Raw genomic sequence first — 18,529 nt, forward strand, 5'->3', positions numbered from 1 at the left:
GTAAAGCAGCAACAGTGTCATTAGAAGAAGTGTAATGTGCAATGGCAGCCTAAGTATTTTTGTGGTGTTTTTTCAAAAAGCCTGTGCTTTGCATAGATTTGACACCATTTCAACTGCACTATCCTCTGATTGTGTAGCCCACAGCTCTCTCCACAACTACCTTAGGGTCTGGCTCCTGGCTGCTTCAGAAGATCTTCCTAGAGATTAGGGTAACTGGTAGAAAAATCAGTACTACCGCGAAAAAATATAAATCTTTGATAGAACTGCTAAAACTTCAGGAAGGAAGTGAATTTTTAACATAACAGCTTATATACTTCTCTTATAGCTGGCTCTATGCAGTGTGCTTGTAAAGGGTGCTCCTGAACTGAAATATAGCTTTTGTTCATAAACAGCAACAGGAAAAAAGTGCTTAAATCCTTGCATCCAACAGGAAATAGAGTTCACAAACAAGAGAAATGTCAATTTGTCATAATGCATAATACGCCTTGTACATGGCAGAACTGTGGAGATCATTTTGTGAAAGTCAGTTATGGATACTGTGGGCTCAGCACTTTCCCAACTGTTGTTTTATACAGTTCTTCACAGAGATGGAGATGGCTGATGGACATCATTACTCTTGATCAGTTTGGATTCAGGCTGCTAGTTCTCTAGCTCTGATAAAAGAAAAAAAAAATAATAAAAAATGCACCCATATTTCAGTCTCTAATCTCTGTTATGTATTGCTCTGACTCTGGTTTCAGAAATCCATTGAAATGGATTCTTCATCTCTTCCATCATTGGTTTAGGAGATGTACTGAAATTATATTGATCAAAAGACTAAAAAAAACCAACCCAGTTTGGTCACAGTCAGTAAAAGAAGGACACTGGCTATTAGCTAGATTGACTAGTGTAAACCAGCACTGGTCCTAGGGCTTCACTGAGGTTGGGGACAAGCCATCAGGTGATGATTTCTCCCTACATCCTTATGTTTACATATGCAGATGGAATCTGATGCATAACTCTCCCAAACAAGGATGAGATTTAAATGCATAAATCTTTATGTGCTATGATGAAATATATCCCATGAAAAATCTGATTTCTATTTTGTGTTTGTGTCATAAAAGTTAAAAGAAGTGCAAATTTTAGCTGGGAGGGAACTTCTATAACCTAGTTATAAATCTTCACAAGGAGTGGTTTGCAACTGAAACACTGACACTCTCAAGCAGAGCAGTGCAAGTGGGTGCACCAGTAACTTCTCCTCCAAACTCAACTCCAGCTCAGTCAGTGTGTCTCATGCCATCATTTAGAGTCCACAATGAATCAATCAGTGCAAAGCAAAGAAAATAGTCATTTCTGAATTACTGTCCCTTTTCAGAAAATAACCGCAAAGGCAGGGTAATTTTGTTACTAGAATGTTGTGGTTCATATGTTCTAACAAGAGACTGTCAAAGAGAAAGCAGCATATTCCCTCTCGTATATGTAAAGAGGAGAAGGGACGGACGAAGAAATTGGTTACAACAGTACTGTTGTGATAAAGAGAAAGCATTCTGTGTTGTACTTAGAGAGAAATACATGTTTTTTAGAGTCTTCTTTGTCTATTTCATAAGAGCAATTAGTCATTTTTCCCCCTCTAAGTTTGCTTCATTTCTACTTAAGTCATATTTCTGTTTCTTAGTTTCCTCCATTTTTTATCATAAAATGAAGCTTAATGAAACTCACAAAATCAATCTTAAAATATATACATAATATATGTATATGTAAATGTTGACATATTTATCATATCAAGATGCCTTAATCACAGCCTGCCTCCTGTGTTCTTTCTTGGCCATAGTGCTCTTAAAGCAGAATGATATTTCTTTTATAATCCCACTGATTGAACTAATGACTGTGCTTATTAATTAGGATTATTGGAATTTCCGATCTTCCTTTTTTGTAGTAGCACTCCACCTCTGCTTGCCAATCATCATTATAACTACTGACTCTATCACATTTTGCTTTTTTAAATGAAATAAAGTGTTTGGCTTGGCCCTGTGCCAAGAATAGGGTCATTCCCAAACTTGTAATAACATATCCTTAGCTGATGTTTCTTAGTAACGTGTGTAAATAGGAAAAAACAGTCACACTGTGGGGGTTAGCTTGGCCACATGTGACTGCAGTAAAAGAACATGGGAAGAAAATCAGTGGTCTTACCACAACAGCCATCCAGTTCAACAGCAAGCATACAGACAGAGAAGTGCAAACAGACACAAAGTTAACCTTTCGCTGTGCTCAGCAGCAAGGTAGTGCAGCGTATATCTTCTATGCTAAGAGCCAGCTGTGCAGCTTCTGACAGTAGCAGAAATGTGGCTCTGAGCCTCAAAGTTGAGTCTAGCAAAAAACACAATGAAATCTACCAGAATATTCTTGCTGACATCTTCTGATTATGCCTGGCAACACCAACTTTCTGTTCCAATTAAAGGTCTGCCTTGGCAACAGTGACAATGCAAGCGGCTTCTTGATAGCACACTCTGGATAAAAGCAGAATATAAGTGTCACTATGAGAGATGGGCTAAAGCTGTGAAGAGTGATCCAGGGTTTGGATTTTGGATAAGTCAAGACATTTGAGATCAAGGGTTTTGCTGACTGCTACAGAAATGGGCTGCCCTTCAGCTTGGCTCAGACTTTGATGCTCCTAGCAACTGAAGTAGTTCAGGAACTTTGGAACCGAGAACATTCAAACTCACAGAAAAAAAACTGTCCCATGCTTTGCTGCAGAGTACAATTTTATGAAAATTGAAACTTGATAAGGATAAACAACACAGAACAGCAAATACATGGAGCATTTGTGAAGTTATCCTAAATTTACTTTTTCTTTCAGAGGCCCCCACTGACCTCCACTATTCAGATTTCCACTGCTTGCTTCAGATTAAGTGGGTTTAAGGTAGTCATTCTGCAATGGAAACAGTTGCAGTTGAATTCTGCTATTGGGACAAAAAGAGAGAAATTACAGACGGCAAAGAACAGTTAATCCAGCAGGCTACCCCTAAGACTCTGCAGAATTACAGGTCTGGGGGACAGACTGCTGACATCTACTGTGAGCAGAAAAAGTTCTTCCTGCTGTTGACTTCTCTTTCAGAACCAGCTGCAGCTCCTCAGCCCATCTGATAGACATCCTCTGGACTGAGAGCTGTCATCAGGGAAAGCTGGAGGCCAGGCAGCACAGCCTCATCTCTGAGGGACAGGTGTCGCACAGAAGTATGAACATAGAATTTTGAAGCTACTGTGATCAGTTTGAGCTGGAATTTAGTAGTGCTGAGGCAAACTAGAAAATAACACGTTGGCAAAGGAAGAAGAAACAAGACCATAGTTTAAGGAGTCTTAATTCTTTCTCCTGTCCCACCAGAGCAGGAAAATTTGCCTTGCCCCTCTGCAGAGAGACAATACACCCTTGATGTACTCATGAGATTTAAGCAGAGGGACACAAACTCTTTGATTCTTAGCAACACAAGCATCTTCATCTAAAAATGATCCAGTGCAAACAAAACAAACAGGTTTGTTGTTGTTGATGCTGTTGTTGTTGCTGTTTTCCCAGGACAGATGAGTTGATCACGTACCAGGAAGAACACTTCATGTGTGGTATGGCAGGAAACTGGCAGAAAGAGCTACTGGAATTTGTTACTTGCTGAGATGCCGGTGTGTAACAAAGCTATTTTCAGGAAGGTGGGGAATGAAGCAACAATAATCCAAAGCAATGTGTTTGGATTATCATTTCTACTGTGCACTAGGACATAAAACTACAACCTCTCAACTGGTCCTGGATAGAATAGTGAACATTTTGTTTTTCACATAAGCCCAGCAGAACTTTAACATGACTTGTATAGAAGCAGGTGTCCTTTCTATTTTTCACATACTATAAAGTTTCCCATATGGGAAACTGGAAAGTAAGTCCAGATCTTGGCCAAAGCTGTGGTTGTTGTGTTTTTTTTTTAATCACTCTGTTGGCACAAAGGTATTACAGAAATAGTTTAGAAAAATACCCAAATATTTCCCTGGTGTGGACTTGCCAGTGGGAGTTAGCTGGAGATTCATTTCAGTCAAGGCAAGCTAGGGTAAGCAGGAGGCCAATTTCATTTTCATGTGGCGTTGATCTGAGTAGAAGTCTACAAGTACTACTTCCAAAGAATCTCAGAATCTCTAAAATTTTTAACATTCACTCTCCACTCTTCTTTATCCTCGTATTCTTTCCTATGTCAGATCCAAACCTTTTGCTGTATTATGGATTCAGTATTAGTTATAGTAAAATTGAGATGTCACACAAAACTATGTGCTACACTATCACAACACAGGAAACAGTGGGAATAATTTACCCAAGCTCACTGGGTTAAAAGCAACTAAAAGAGCAATAAGAACAGCTGGAGTTAACTGTGTTTCCCATATTCAGAAGATGTCATTGAAAATCATGTATGTTACTTGGTGTGAACACTAACAATAAGTACCATGATACCAGAATGGGAATTGTTATGCTATTAAATTGATGACAGAAGTTTCAGGATGCCCAGGACAAATGGCAGGTGCCCAGCAGGTTGGTCTAATCCTTATCCCCTAAACAAATAAAATGTAGTTTCAGATGCACAGCACTCTTTACTTTTGTGAGAGCACAAAATGGGAATGATTTACTATGACAGTTGATACACCTTTCCTCATATGGAAGGCTTCTCACCCATACATCATGACATTTCTTCCTGTGATGTCTCTGCTACAGCACTTTCACACAAAGAAAGGATAAAGATCACATGACCAAAGTTATGAAACATGTAATTGACAGCATAATCTCAGGACGTATGCCACACATTTGTCACTTCTCTCTTTCATTTGCCACCATGAGTGCTGTGATATAGTGATTCATGTTACTGCCTAAAAACTTGGAGTTTGGATATGATTTTAAGGGACTCATGTAACTATTAAAAGGAGGTATTTACTGTTTAGATAGCTGCTTAGCACTTGACACAGACATCTCTGAACAGACAGGAAGAAAATAAAGTCTCATATGTACAATATAGGATGCATCAACTATGTTCTCTCTTACTGCTATGAAAAGCTGATTTAACCTTGACCAGAGGTGCTGGAATAGAGCCTGTGTGAAATTAAAGAAGCAGAGATCAGGGCAAAATCCTCAGCTGGTAAAACTGTCAGAGTTGCACTGAGGTAAATGGTGTGAAATCCCCACACGGGACATTCCATGTTGCATCATCCAAAAATTGCTTTAAAGTACGAAACACCAGTGAGCAAGTTCAGCAAGAACAAATGGTTTACTGAGTAAGAAAAGCTCCAATTGATTAACTGAAGGTCAAGCTTATGGTCCAGTAAATATCCATTCATTTGATCAATTTTCTTTAAAAATCAAATGGAAACCATCCTTAAGAAGAAGTCAAACATTTAATGCCAAAAGAATATTCCAAGGTTGGGTGACGGTATGATAGTAAATCAGATCTTTTTGTAGATTGAGCAAATGCAGAACAAACAATGACTAAAATGAAATGGTAGTAGAGCTGCATCCTTTGAACCAGACCCTGTAAAAAATATACACTGTGCTTTGCAAAAGCAACATGATAGCATGTTGCTGGAAGCAAGCACAAAGCTAAAATGAAATGTTTTTTGGCTTTTTTTCCATCTTCAGTCCCAAAAAGTCATGAGGAAGTTGAGATGTGAGGACATATCAACTGCTTTCAGACAGGTCATGCTGCTATGTCAGGTCAACAGGACTGCTGCTATTAACTTCAGCTGAATCAGGTTTTGGTGTACTGGATTTAATTTATCACATCACCAAAGCTGTATACTGATATAAATCCACACCAGAGCAAACCTGAAATAACACTGTAGTTAATCAGGCCTAATGAAGCAATAGCCCTCAAGGTCAGAAATGCAGCTGTATGTCTGATGTTAGGATTAATACTTGCTCAGCTTTGAAATTAGTTAAAGAGACTCTTGCTATAGATGTCATAGATCACATATGGAGAGATTAATCAGTGCAACTCTCAGATCTACATTATCTGGAGAAAAATGCAACAAAAAGAGGTGCATTAACTCTGATGACCTATCTGCTAAAATAAATGTCACCAGCTAAACAGTGAACGTGGTACTTCTTTTTGACAATTGGGATGATGCCTAACACCAAAAGTAACCATGGATTCATAAACCTCTTCTTGTAGTCCAAGTGATAAGAGAGCAATATATGTTGCACAAGTTATTGAAGAAAAGGAATGACATACATGTTCCACCCCACCAAAATAATATAAATATAAAATATAAAACAGAGTATTTATATAGTCTGAGAGACCTGCTATAGGTATCTTAAAAATTCATTGATTAAATCTTTTCAGGAAAAATTATCAACGTTCTTGGAAATCATAAAATATTGAAAATAAAGTATGCTGAGTTAAGTACATGCTAATCTTCCCCTAAGATAGTCAGAGGAATGAAAGAAGTGATGGATTTATAACTGCTGATAATTTAATTTGCAAAAGGGGATTGATCACTTGAAACACAGTGACAATTTTTTCTGTATAATAGAGAACTTATACTGAACTTAAATCGAATTTTATAGTCTATACAACTGACACCAAGCAGAAAAACATGATTTATTGAAGGAGTTCCTTTTACTAGCTCAGGTAGCCCTTGGTTCAGATCTCTGTATGGTGATACAGTGATTCTGGCCACAACAGTCCTTGCTGTTTGGCCAAGGCATTTTCTCATGTGTCAGTTTGCCCTAACCTCTGTTGCTTCTCTTGTGCCCACATCCTGACAAGAGAATAAGGCCACTTTTGGAAGCCATCCTTGAAATGCCCACAAGCCACTGACTAACACTCTCTGCCTTGCAACACATAGCACATTCTGATATGGTAGCAGAAGTACTGAAGCTAGTACAGAACTTTGAGAATGACAGTAATTCTCACTGAATTATATTCCTGTAAAGCAGCATTTGTATAGCATTAAGAGATGAATACAGACAAGCATTTCAGATATAAGAATTCTGTTAATTTATTTTAAAATTTTTTTTATGAAGTTACCTTTTTGTTTAAGCAGCAATAAAAGGAAAAGTATTCAGTGAAGGAAAGGTAGAGACACCTCTCAACAACACAGCAGCAACTGTTTGTTCCTAACTGGGATGCAAATATCTATACTGATAGGAAACTCTGTTGGAATGTTTCAGACTTCACCAACGTAGAACTGTAGAATCATCTAGGCTGGAAAACACCTCCAAAATCACCAAGTCCGACATCTCTTAGATACCTCCAGAGATGGGATTCCATCACTTCCCTGGGAAGCCCACTCCAACTCTAAATAACTTTCTTAATATCAACCTTAACTTTTCCTGACAAAACTTGAGTCTGTTTCCTTGTGTCTCATCACTTGTTAGTTGAGAAAATAAACTGACAACTATCTCATTATAAACTTCTTTGCAGGCCAGTTCTCCTCAATGTTTCCACCAACAACTTGGATACAGCTCTTGAAAGTATACTAAGTTTGCACAAGACATTGAACTGGGTGGAAATGTTGATTCCCTCGAGGGTAGAGAAGTACTGCAGAGAGATCTTGACAAGTTAGAGGGCTGGGCATTTACCAATTGCTTGAAGGTCAGCAAGAGCAAGTGCTGGATTCTGTATATGGCAACCATGGATATACGTACAGATGGGGATGAGCAGCTGGAGATCCCCATGTTAAGGGATCTGGAGGTTCTGGTTGATGGCAAGCTGAATCTGAGTCAGTAGTGTTTCCTGGCAGCACAAAGAGCCAACTGTCCTCTAAGGTGCATCAGGCCTACACTGCCAGCCATACAAGGGAAGGGGCTGTCCTGCTGTGCTTTGCACTGTGTGGCCATACCTTGAGCACTGTGTGGAAACTGGACTGCCACAATAAAAAGACATAAAACTATTTGAGACCGTCCAAAAGATGGACATGAAGATGGATAAGAGTCTAGAAGGCAGCCAAAATCCCTTGGTTTGTTCAGACCAGAGCAGAGGAGGCCTCATGGTGGCTGCGGCTCCTCACAGGGAGCAGAGGGGCAGTGCTGAGCTCCTCTCTCTGTGGCAGTGACAGGGAGCAGCACAGAGCTGTGTCAGGGGAAGGTCGGGCTGGAGGTTAGGGAAAGGTTCTTCACCAGAGTGTGGTGGGCATGGAACAGGCTTCCAGGGCAGGGGCATGGCAGAAAACTGTTGTGGATGCCCCTTCCCTGGAGGCACTCAAGGTCAGGCTGGATAGGGCTTTAAGCAACCTGGTGTGGTGTCACCATTGCCACATACATGGTGACAATCACTTCTTTTGTCCTGTTGTTCACAGTATTTCTGACGCAGCACAAGGTATTATGTAACATAACACTTTACCTATATAAACTGATTGCTTTCTAACTGAAATTTTACACTACTTTAATTTATTTTTGTCTCTGTCTGCAACTAGAAGTCAGAAATGGATGATAAACTGGCTTTAAGATGGATCAGTCTTACGCCAGCTAAAAATAAAGCACACTCCCTTTTGTTCTGCAGAGCCAGAAAGCTACCACAGACACAGTGTTCCCCTTTAATTTTTCATTAACTGACATCCACTGTTTTATAAGAATGTTATAAGCAAAGAACACTTAAATCACCACAATCTCAGGCTTTTAAAAAGACAGAAATGAATATAACCTTATAGCCTCAGAAGGAGACATACGATCATTTCAGCAGTTTGGGAAAAACAGAATATCATATAGGTAATGAAAAAAAAAAACAAAACAAATGGCAAGACAAGCTTTGTTTTGGCCTGGGATACATGCCTAGATAAAAGACGTGATAGTTCCAAAGAACACAAATGAAAAAGACTGATTCAGTTTATGAAATGACAAACTATGGGAAAAGCAGGAGAGAATTTGACCTAAAAACCTATTTCTTAGAATATAATTCCTACTCTAAAATTCAAAGAAAAGCCAAAACTAATAAACAATTGTTACAGTGTCGATGTTTATTCATATCAAATCATTATGTGCAAGGCGAAGAATATCAGCAGTTCAAGTTACTGGCTGAACACCCAGTGAGGTATATCAATTGCTCAAAACATTAACAGGACAATGAGAAAGCCCTCAGCAATTTAATTCCTTAAACACAGCACAAAAGGCCAGCAAAGCTATGTGACTGGATCTCCAGAGTGCACTGCTGAAGAACTGGGGCTTCAGCGTTGATACCACTGAAAGTATGAATGTGTGAATTGCTGTTCAGGTCACAATTCTGCAAACTGATGTAAATAGCATATTTACAGTTGTGTTAAGCAGAGAAGGAAAAAAATCTGTGAGGAATGACACACAGAAAATCAACATCAAAATTAGGTGATCATAGTAACCAACATGCCTTTATCAAGGGCAAATCGTGCCTGATAAACTTGGTGTTGTTTTATGATGGAGTTATGGCATCAGTGCATAAAGGAAGAGCAATTCACATCATCTACCTTGGGTATGTGCAAAGCACTTGACACTGTTCCACACAGTATCTTGGTCACCAAACTGAAGAAAAATGGATGTGATGGATGGACCACTCACTGGGCTGGATGGTTACATTCAGAGTTTTGCAGTCAACGGCTCAGTGTCCAAATGGAGATCAGTGATAAGTGGCATTCCTTAGGGACTGGTGATGGGACTGGTGCTACTTAAAACCTACGTAGGTGTAGGGCAAATAAGGGCAAGGATAGAAACTTTATTTGAGAAATAGGCACTGTAGGAAAAGATATCAGAAAGAATTAACTCACCCCTTCTGATAACAGCTTGGAGAAAGGGACGAGTTGAGGAATGCAACCCTTCCCTGTTCACACAGTCACGCTGCAGGAAAAAGGGAGTGCAGAAGGGGGGAACCCATGCAGAGTCAGGCTGCATAGAAGGGTGGCTCCAGACCCCCCGCCGCTCCAGGCACTCAGGTACTCTCCCAGCTCACCCACTGGTTCACGCTGTGCCCTGGAATTCCACTACAGTAGGTGACAAAGACTGTGGGCCTCGGTGTAAGAACAACAAGTTTGCAGATGACACAAAGCTGAGTGGTGCAGTTGACACCCTGGTGGGAAGGGATGCCATCCAGAGGGACCTAGACGGGCTTGAGATGTGGGCCCATGCCAATCTCATGAAGTTCAACAACGCCAAGTACAAGAACTTGCACCTGGATTGTGGCAATCCCTATGACAGATACAGCTTGGGTAGAGAATGGCTTGAGAGAAGCCCTGAGGAGAAGGATTTGGGGGTTTCGGTTGATGAAAGACTCAACATGAGCCGGCAATGTGCACTTGCAGCCCAGAAGGCCAACCATATCCTGGGTTGCATCAAGAGAAGTGTGACCAGCAGGTCAAGTGAGGTGACTGAGCCTATGAGAGGAGCTGCTCCGCTAGACCTGCTGTTCACAAACAGAGAAGGTCTGGTGGGAGATGTGGAGGTCAGAGGCTGTCTTGGAATGAGTGACCATGAAATGGTAGAGTTCTTGATTCTTGGTGAAGTCAGGAGGGAAAGCAGCAAAACTGCTACCTTGGACTTCCAGAGGGCAGACTTTGAACTGTTCAGCTGACTAGTAGGGGGAGTCCCTTTGTTTTCAGTCTTAGAGAGTGAAGGTACCCAAGACAGCTGGTAGCTCTTCAAGAAGGAAGTCTTAAAGGCACAGGAGCAAGCTGTCCCACTGAGCTGCAAAATGAGCCAGCGGGGAAGAAGGCTGGTGTGGATGAATAGGGAGCTATTCTTGAAGCTCTGGGAGAAAAACAGAATCTACCGCCTGTGGAAGAAGGTACGGGCAACTCAGAAAGAGTACAGAGAAGTTGTTAAGATGTGTAGAGAGAAAATCAGAAAGGCAAAAGCCTAGCTTGATCTCAACCTGGCCACTGGGGTAAAAAGGAACAAGAAACTTACAAATACATCTACAGTAAGAGGAGGACTGAGGAGAATCTCCATTCTTTACTAGATGAGGCTGGGAACGTGACCACTGAGGATAAGGAAAATGCAGAGGTTCTGAATGCCTTCTTTATGTCTGTCTTTAAAGATCAGATCAGTTATCCTCAGGGTTCTCCACTCTCTGACCTGGTAGTCTTGGCTGGGGAGCAGACAAAATCCCCCACAATTCAGGAGGAAACAATCAGAGACCTACTACTGCAACTGGACTGCCACAAGTCCATGGGGCCAGATGAGATTCACCCGAGAGTGCTGAAGGAACTGGCGGAGGAGATAGCTGAGCTGCTTTCCATTATCTATCAGCACTCCTTGTTGACTGGTGAGGTCCCGGAAGACTGGAGGCTTGGCAACATGACTCCCATCTACAAGAAGAGTTGTAAGGAGAACCCAGGGTCCTGCACTTTGGCCACAACATCCCCAGGCAATACTACAGGCTTGGGGTGGAGTGGCTGGAATACTGCATAGAGGAAATGGACCTGGGGGTATTGATTGATGCTTGGCTGAACATGAGCCAGCAGTGTGCCCAGGTGGCCAAGAAGGCCAAGGGCATCCTGGCTTAAATCAGAAACAGTGTTGTCAGCTGCAACAGGGAAGTAATTGCTCCTCTGTACTCAGCACTGGTGAGTCCACACCTCGAGTACTGTGTCCAGTTTTGGGCCCCTCACTGCAAGAAAGACACTAAGGTCCTGGAACGTGTTCAAAGAAGGGCAACAAAGCTGGTGAGGGGTCTGGAGCACAGGTCTTATGAGGAGTGGCTGAAGGAGCTGGGATTGTTCAGCCTGGAGAAGAGGAGGCTCAGGGAAGATGTTATTGCTCTCTGTAACTACTTGAAGGGAGGTTGTAATGAGCTGGGGGTCAGCCTCTTCTCTTGTGTAACTGATGAGAAGACTAGAGGGAATGGCTGCTCCAGGGGAGATTCAGGCTGGTTGTTAGGAAATACTACTTCTCTGAAAGAGTGGTCAGGCAGTGGAATGGGCTGCCAGGGAGCTGGTGGAGTCACCGACCCTGGAGGTGTTCAAGGAATGTTTGGACACTGTGTTGAGGGACATGGTTTAGTGAGAATTATTGGTGATCGGTGGGTGGTTGGACAGGATGATCTTGTAGGTTTTTTCCTACATCAGTGATTCCACGATTCTACCTTTTTTACTCTGCTCTCATGATACTGCACCCACAGCATTGTGTCCAGTTCTGGGTCCCACAACAATATTAGAAGGACATCAAGTTGTTTGAGCAGGTCCAGAGGAGGGCCACAAAGATAATCAGAGAGCTGGAGCAGCTCCCCTATGAGGACAGGCTGAGAGAGTTAGGGCTTTTCAGTCTGGAGAAGAGAAGGCACCAGGGGGACCTTATAGCAGCCTTCCAGTACCTGATGGGGAAGAAATTCTTTACTGTGAGGGTAGTGAAACATTGGAACAGGTTGCCCGGAGAGTCTGTGGATGCCTCACTGAAAGTATTCAAGGCCAGGCTGGATGAAATGAGCAACCTGGTCTAGTAAGAGGTGTCCCTACCTATAGCAGGGGGTTGGAACTAGATGATCCTAAGGGTTCCTTCCAACCCAAACTATTCTGTGATCCTCTGGCCTGAGAGTCCCAATCACAATACCAGCTTGGACCACTCACCTGGAAGCAGACCAAAGGTGTCTCAAGCCAGGATGAAATGATACAGTGGAGTTATTCTCACAGCCTTAGATGGCAGACGTAGCCAGTGTGGGATACCAGTGACATCCAAGACAGCAACCAGAGTAAAGTGAGGTGTGGGAACTGGTCTTTCACCTCAACATAGGAGGACACTTAAGCACAGTTCAGCAGATAGAATGGAGTTCATTCCTATTTTAATAGAAGCATTAATGTAAAGCTGAGGTTTGCTGAGAAGATTTGCTGTTATAAAACAGGAGATAACAGCTTTAACAGGTAAGAGGATGAGAGATCTGGCACCACAGACACATTTGTGCTCTCATGCTCACACTGTCTCACACATCCAACAGAGTCTCTCAGGAGAAGATAGGATGGTGGCAACTGTCAAGAGGCTGTGTTTACTAGCAACAGAGGAAACAGATCAAATAAATAAGATTGTTTCACATCTTTACAAACTCTCAAACAGAAATACTAAGATCTGAAAATTTTAATTTTAATTTACTTCTTTAAATTTTGATTTATATTCTCCACTCTGTGTGTGGAAGCAGCAAAAATCCAGGAGGAACGAGCTTGTTAATTACAATGTGGTTCTTTTTGGGTGATTTTCATAGTAAAATCTGCTCACTCTCTGAATTGTCCCTTTGATGGAAAGTCAGCCTCAGGTGATTCAATAAATAAAAGCTATGGCAGTGAAACAAAGAATATAGTGTCAAACATTAGTGTAATGACTTAAAGTCATTATCTGTTTTCTGTATCCTGATAGGACTAGAATGAGTTTATTGATTCCTGTACTGTTCCTGCAGCACAGAAATCTCCACAAAAACAGACCATGGCAAATAATCTCACATTTTCTGTACTTAGTGAGGAGGCCAAGTATTTAATAGACACTGAAATGATCTAAGGTCACCTTCACATAATCCTCTACCAAGGCAGGTTGGAGAAGCAACAGAGGGATGATGAGGGAAAATGTACATTAAGCACAACTTACTCTTGGAGAACAAAATTTGCTCTTTGAGTACACAGCTGAACTTGGTTTTGCTTTCTCTAAGCCAAAGACAACAAAAGCCATAGCTGTATGATAAACCTATTTTGAACAAGCTGGATAGAAATGCCCTTTAAATTAATCTAGGGTGGAAAAACTTTTTCACTTAGAAACAGCCTCTTAGTCTCTCAGCCTTTTTGAATGACTGTCTCTCCAAAAGAGGTGCCTCTAGTCCTCTCTGTTTCTTCTTGGCTGTCAGCTGTGAATCGTAGCTTGGCTAATTTACAGTATTTGGGTACTGTTATGTTATATAGTGGAACCAGCTATTCCCACAGGTCCTTCAAGGGGCTGCATACACTGTTAAACTTTGCTATCCCATGCTGTCAGCATAAGACTGATCATGCTCACTACAGTGACAAGAAAATTGCTTTTGAAAGAAGAATACTTACAGTCCCCACACATTTGGGGCCATAGGCAGAAACTTGCATCCTGACGACAATTCTGCAAGCTGTTGGGTGTTGTTTCATGTGAAATTTCAAGGCACATGCATCCTTGAGCAACCAGATCTGATACCATTTCAGTTTGCATCTGCAGAAGTTTAACACGTCTCAGATCTTTCTGAGAGCACTGGAGATTCTGCTGATGCTGAGAAAATTTTGCTGGTAGTTTATATCCTTTCGTAAGTAAGCACAGAAAGAGAAGCCAAAGCTTTAATTCTTCTAAGCTATTCTTTTTATTTTTCTTGTTTTACACATTCTTACCCATAGGCATCTTGGTTACTAGATCTGATTGCCAGCCCCACAAGCACTTTGGAAGCTTCTTCCTTGTCATTTCCAAGTCTCTGCCTGCAGACAGCTCTCTGAATAAAGCATGCAAATCTCTAACATCTCCTTACCATTTCTGCTGAGAAGACACACTACTCCCACTGTCTGTATTTCTAGTGCATGTTAGGTACTACCCATAGCACTGCAGAACATGTGGTGCGGTCTGGTGGTTGGGAGAGGAGAGCTGTCTGGGTGACTCTCCCCTGTGCTATGAAATACCACAACCAAAGCTTAAATACTCTACTGACAGGAACTTCCTTGAAATAAAAAGGAGACACAGGTTGGTAAAAGCAGCAAGGGATCCAAAGAGCACATAGCCACACCCTAGGGTGGTATTTGCACTTGCAAGAAAATCTCTTTTCTTCTTTTTCTGACTTGTGTGAGGAGGGACAGAAAGGCTAGCAGCTCCGATCCACAACTGAGATGCAAAAATGCTCTACAGGGCAAAGGAGTGGTAGGCTAAGCACTACAATAGACAAGCAAGCTCAGTCAGCACATAGTTGCAGGCAGATGACGTGCCAGCAGAAGAGAACAACAGTCCCAAGATAATTGTGGCTGGCCCACAACCTCAGTCTATGTCAACTCTGTGGCCTGTAAGCCAAAGGTTTGCTTTTTTTCCCACTCTCTTGCATACCACATGGCATCTCCAGCCTTACACAATCACTGACTTCTCCCTGGATCTCTGGGAGAGCAAAACAATGTTGGGAGCCAGACTTGAGGTAGTGACAGACAGTATGTGAGACATTTGATCTGAGACATTTGAATGAGAGTGTGCAGGCTGCTCGGACTCTGAAGTGTCCTGCCCTGATGATCCAGATTTCCAAACCTCCATGTGACAACAAAGTGTGCCCCGGAAGAGAGCAATTTCTCTTTTTGCTAATGCACTTAGTCTTCATTGGTCCCTATAGCAAATGACTGTGGTTCTTTACACACTTCTTATCTTGCTGGAATTCATCCCATAAGAGGCTGAATAATCCCTTGTAGAATGTTTTTAAGGAAAAAAGTCTCCACCTGATTATTGAATTTCAATGAGCTCCACAGCTCATTGAATCTCATGAAAGGTATTCAAATGAATGACGAAATGAAAGATCTTTATTCTAGATACCATGTCCTTCTGCATTATGCATCCTCTTATAACAAACATGATGTCAAAACTGAGAAGACACACACTGTTCATTCTTGGCCAAGAAATCAGCTATAACACTACTCTTGAAGTATACTCCACATATGCAACCAGAATTAAATTCCTCTTATTAACTGGTGTGGGGCCTCTCTGAAACACTGCAGACTGTTAGAATCAGGTATTTGGAATAGATAAGAAGTGACGGTTCCAAACTACGTGTTCCTTGCAGGCACAGAGATTTAGCAAGACTGAGGAGGCGAATCCAGACTAACACGCACCATCAGAGAGCCAGCGGTGGAGGATGTGCAAGTGAACTCCACCTCTTCCCCAGGTGATGCACAACATGGCGAAAAGGATTTTTGGGGAGTCGAGGGGCGGTACGCGGGGCAAGGTCTGTGCCTTCGGACCCACGAACTGGGCGCTCGACCCCGCTCCTCAGCAGCGGGGGCCCCCAGCCCAGCAGAGGGCGCTCCAGCACCGGCTAACGGCGGCGAGCCGACGCTCGGTCCTTCCCGCTCGTTGGGCCTGCGTGGGGCGGCCTGTTGCGGTCGGCGGGTGGGGGGCTGTGGGGCAAAGAGCTGTGATTTTGCTCTGTGGTAGTACAAGCTTCCCCTTTTCTGTTCTTTGCCAAAGGCAATTGTTTGTCTTCCCCCTAACTCCTACAGCAGGACTAACGTCAGAAGACACAGCACCACTGGGGCCCCTTATCCTCCTCCCCTATCCAAACGCTGAAGCATGAGGGATAACCTTAGGCCTTTAGGCACAGCAGGGCTCTGGTGTTCAGAACTTCCTTCCCATCCAGTGGCTGCCTATACCCTGGGCAGCAAAATCGACCCCTGAAGCTGGGTTTTACGACAAAGTGGGCCCTGCTCTGCACACAGCATCTGGCAGTGGTTTCCAGAACTGCTTCTAAACCAAAGGGTTCCTTGATTGAAATGCTATGTGAGTATGCATAAAGCATCCTTATCTTCATTACACAGCACAGAAGAAAAATATACAGGCAGGTAACTCCATGTTCACCAAATCATTTGGTTTCAGGTAGCTGTGACAGGACCTGCAGGCTGATGGCTCCAGCAGGTCACTGTCTTCCACCCCTTGCTGTCTCATCAGTCCTTCTCCTTTTTTTAATTACTTTGTAAACAGATGGATTATATCAGACTACATATGGGCCACTCTCCTAGATTCACTGCACATACAAACATCAACAACTTTACTGATGGTGTATATCCATTTCATAGGATAACATGGCATTGATTGATGAGCCAACTAGAAATATGTCTCATTTGAACCAAGAAATTTTCTTTCAGTTCTTGCAGGTGAAAGATTACCACTGTTTCGAACTGCAGCCACTCACTGATGTGGATCTACTGTGTCAGTCACTCCACCACTGTAAATACAGAACTGCTTTATTCAAGTCCCTGAGGTTTAATCAGCCTGCTTTTAAAACAGCTTGGTAAGAGAAATTGCCCTTAGCTAACAAGTTGATTGTAGAAGTGTATTTTTTTGCAAGAAGATCATTCTCCTTGTTTAATCTTTTTTTAATCTTTTTTTTTCTTTTTATTATTTTTAAAATTTTTTATTTTTAAGTCATCACCAAGGGGCCAAACTTAACTTAAAAGTGGGCTAACATATTATAAGCAAGGTCATTTTTCTTTGTTCCTGCAACCGCTCTGATTATATGGTGAGAGGAGACATACGCTTGACCTAGTGGACATTGCTGTGAGCTTGTACTTTGGACTTCCCGAGAGTCCTTGAACGGGCCAGTCACCCTGTGCTGTGCTTCAGTCTCTTGTCTGCAAAACGCAGCTAAAGCTTCCCTGCTGGACATGCACACTATGAGTAAAGCTCTGTAAGGATTGCAAGATGCTTAAAAACAACATCAGTGATGGCCACATAAGTGCCAAGAACAGATACATATCTACGTATCCAGACAGCTGCAGACTTATTGTGACTCAATCAAGTTTAAACATCTTGAGATAAAAGCTGCTATTTCAAGATTCTTAGGCTCAAGGAAATCCATAATAAAAACAAACCATCAACATAAAAATAACTGGGCTTATTCACACTCAGAAGAAGTGGGAGATTTCACTTGTCAAGGTCACTTTTGAGACCTTGACAGACTGAGAAGAAAATAAAAAATCAGTGCATGAAAACTATGACAGAAAAAGATGCAAGATTAAAGCTTCTTTCCCCACGACTTATTCAAATGGGGAAAAAAATCCAGTGCTTTACCTCCAGCCAAATACTCTTGCATGCTGAAACACTGAAAATAAGTTTATGTATAACAAGTTCAAATCTACTTCTCCTAAGATACTTTGAGAAACAGGTCTGAATCATTAATTTGGCCCAGAATGTTCACTCTTCAGAGAAAACTCAGTTAAACTTGACTGCACTATTGCTGGAGTGTCAGAAGATAAATGTCTCATGATTTGCCTTTACCAGCTCTGAGACAGTGGCCTAGAGGAAAATGAAAAATTGCAAGGATAGCTCTAGCTCTTAACCTTCTGGAAAGAGATTTTCCTTGTAAATAATGGCACTTAGGAAATTATTTTCTTTAAATATGCTGGAGTGACACTAGCAGAGTTTTGAACAAAAGGAAATTCTGCTAGCAATGGCACAAAATAGGTCCTGTTGCCTCTTTTGCTCTTCTTCAAACTCTTAACGATCACATGCACTAACATGAATAAGTAACACAGTTCACTCACAGCCGTACAGTCTCTTGGAGCAGAGATGGGCCAAAGAGATGAGTCCAAAGTCCACCCTGCAGCTCCCGAATCCTGGAGTAAGAGTTTTGTTGTGTGCCAGTTCTAATATGAAGAGTAGTAACTACAGAACCATATTCACAGAAATATAGACATATTATCTTTCCCAAGTGAGAACCTTAAGCATATATGGGCTTAATTTTATCCTTATCCCCATAACGTAAAACTAATTAAAACTCAGTGGTATGTAGTATGTGGAAATGAACTCTTCAGTATTACCTTAGCCTTGCTAACCAGGATATTTTTTGTGTGTCAGTCCAATGCGGACAAACTGTACATTTAGCATAATCAATTAGTGTTG

At 41.9% G+C, this 18,529-nt stretch overlaps 1 long non-coding RNA gene across 1 annotated transcript; it reads right to left on the minus strand.

Moving 5' to 3' along the window:
• Nucleotides 1–286: 286 nt before the first annotated feature.
• Nucleotides 287–2,739, minus strand: LOC107309832. Its single transcript, XR_001553351.2, has 2 exons — nt 2,170–2,739; nt 287–653 (listed from the first exon to the last, which is right to left on the minus strand). It is a non-coding gene; the product is annotated as an uncharacterized LOC107309832 (long non-coding RNA).
• Nucleotides 2,740–18,529: the final 15,790 nt, after the last annotated feature.

This window comes from Coturnix japonica, chromosome 2, assembly GCF_001577835.2.
Source record: "Coturnix japonica isolate 7356 chromosome 2, Coturnix japonica 2.1, whole genome shotgun sequence".
NCBI classification, from domain to species: Eukaryota; Metazoa; Chordata; class Aves; order Galliformes; family Phasianidae; genus Coturnix; species Coturnix japonica.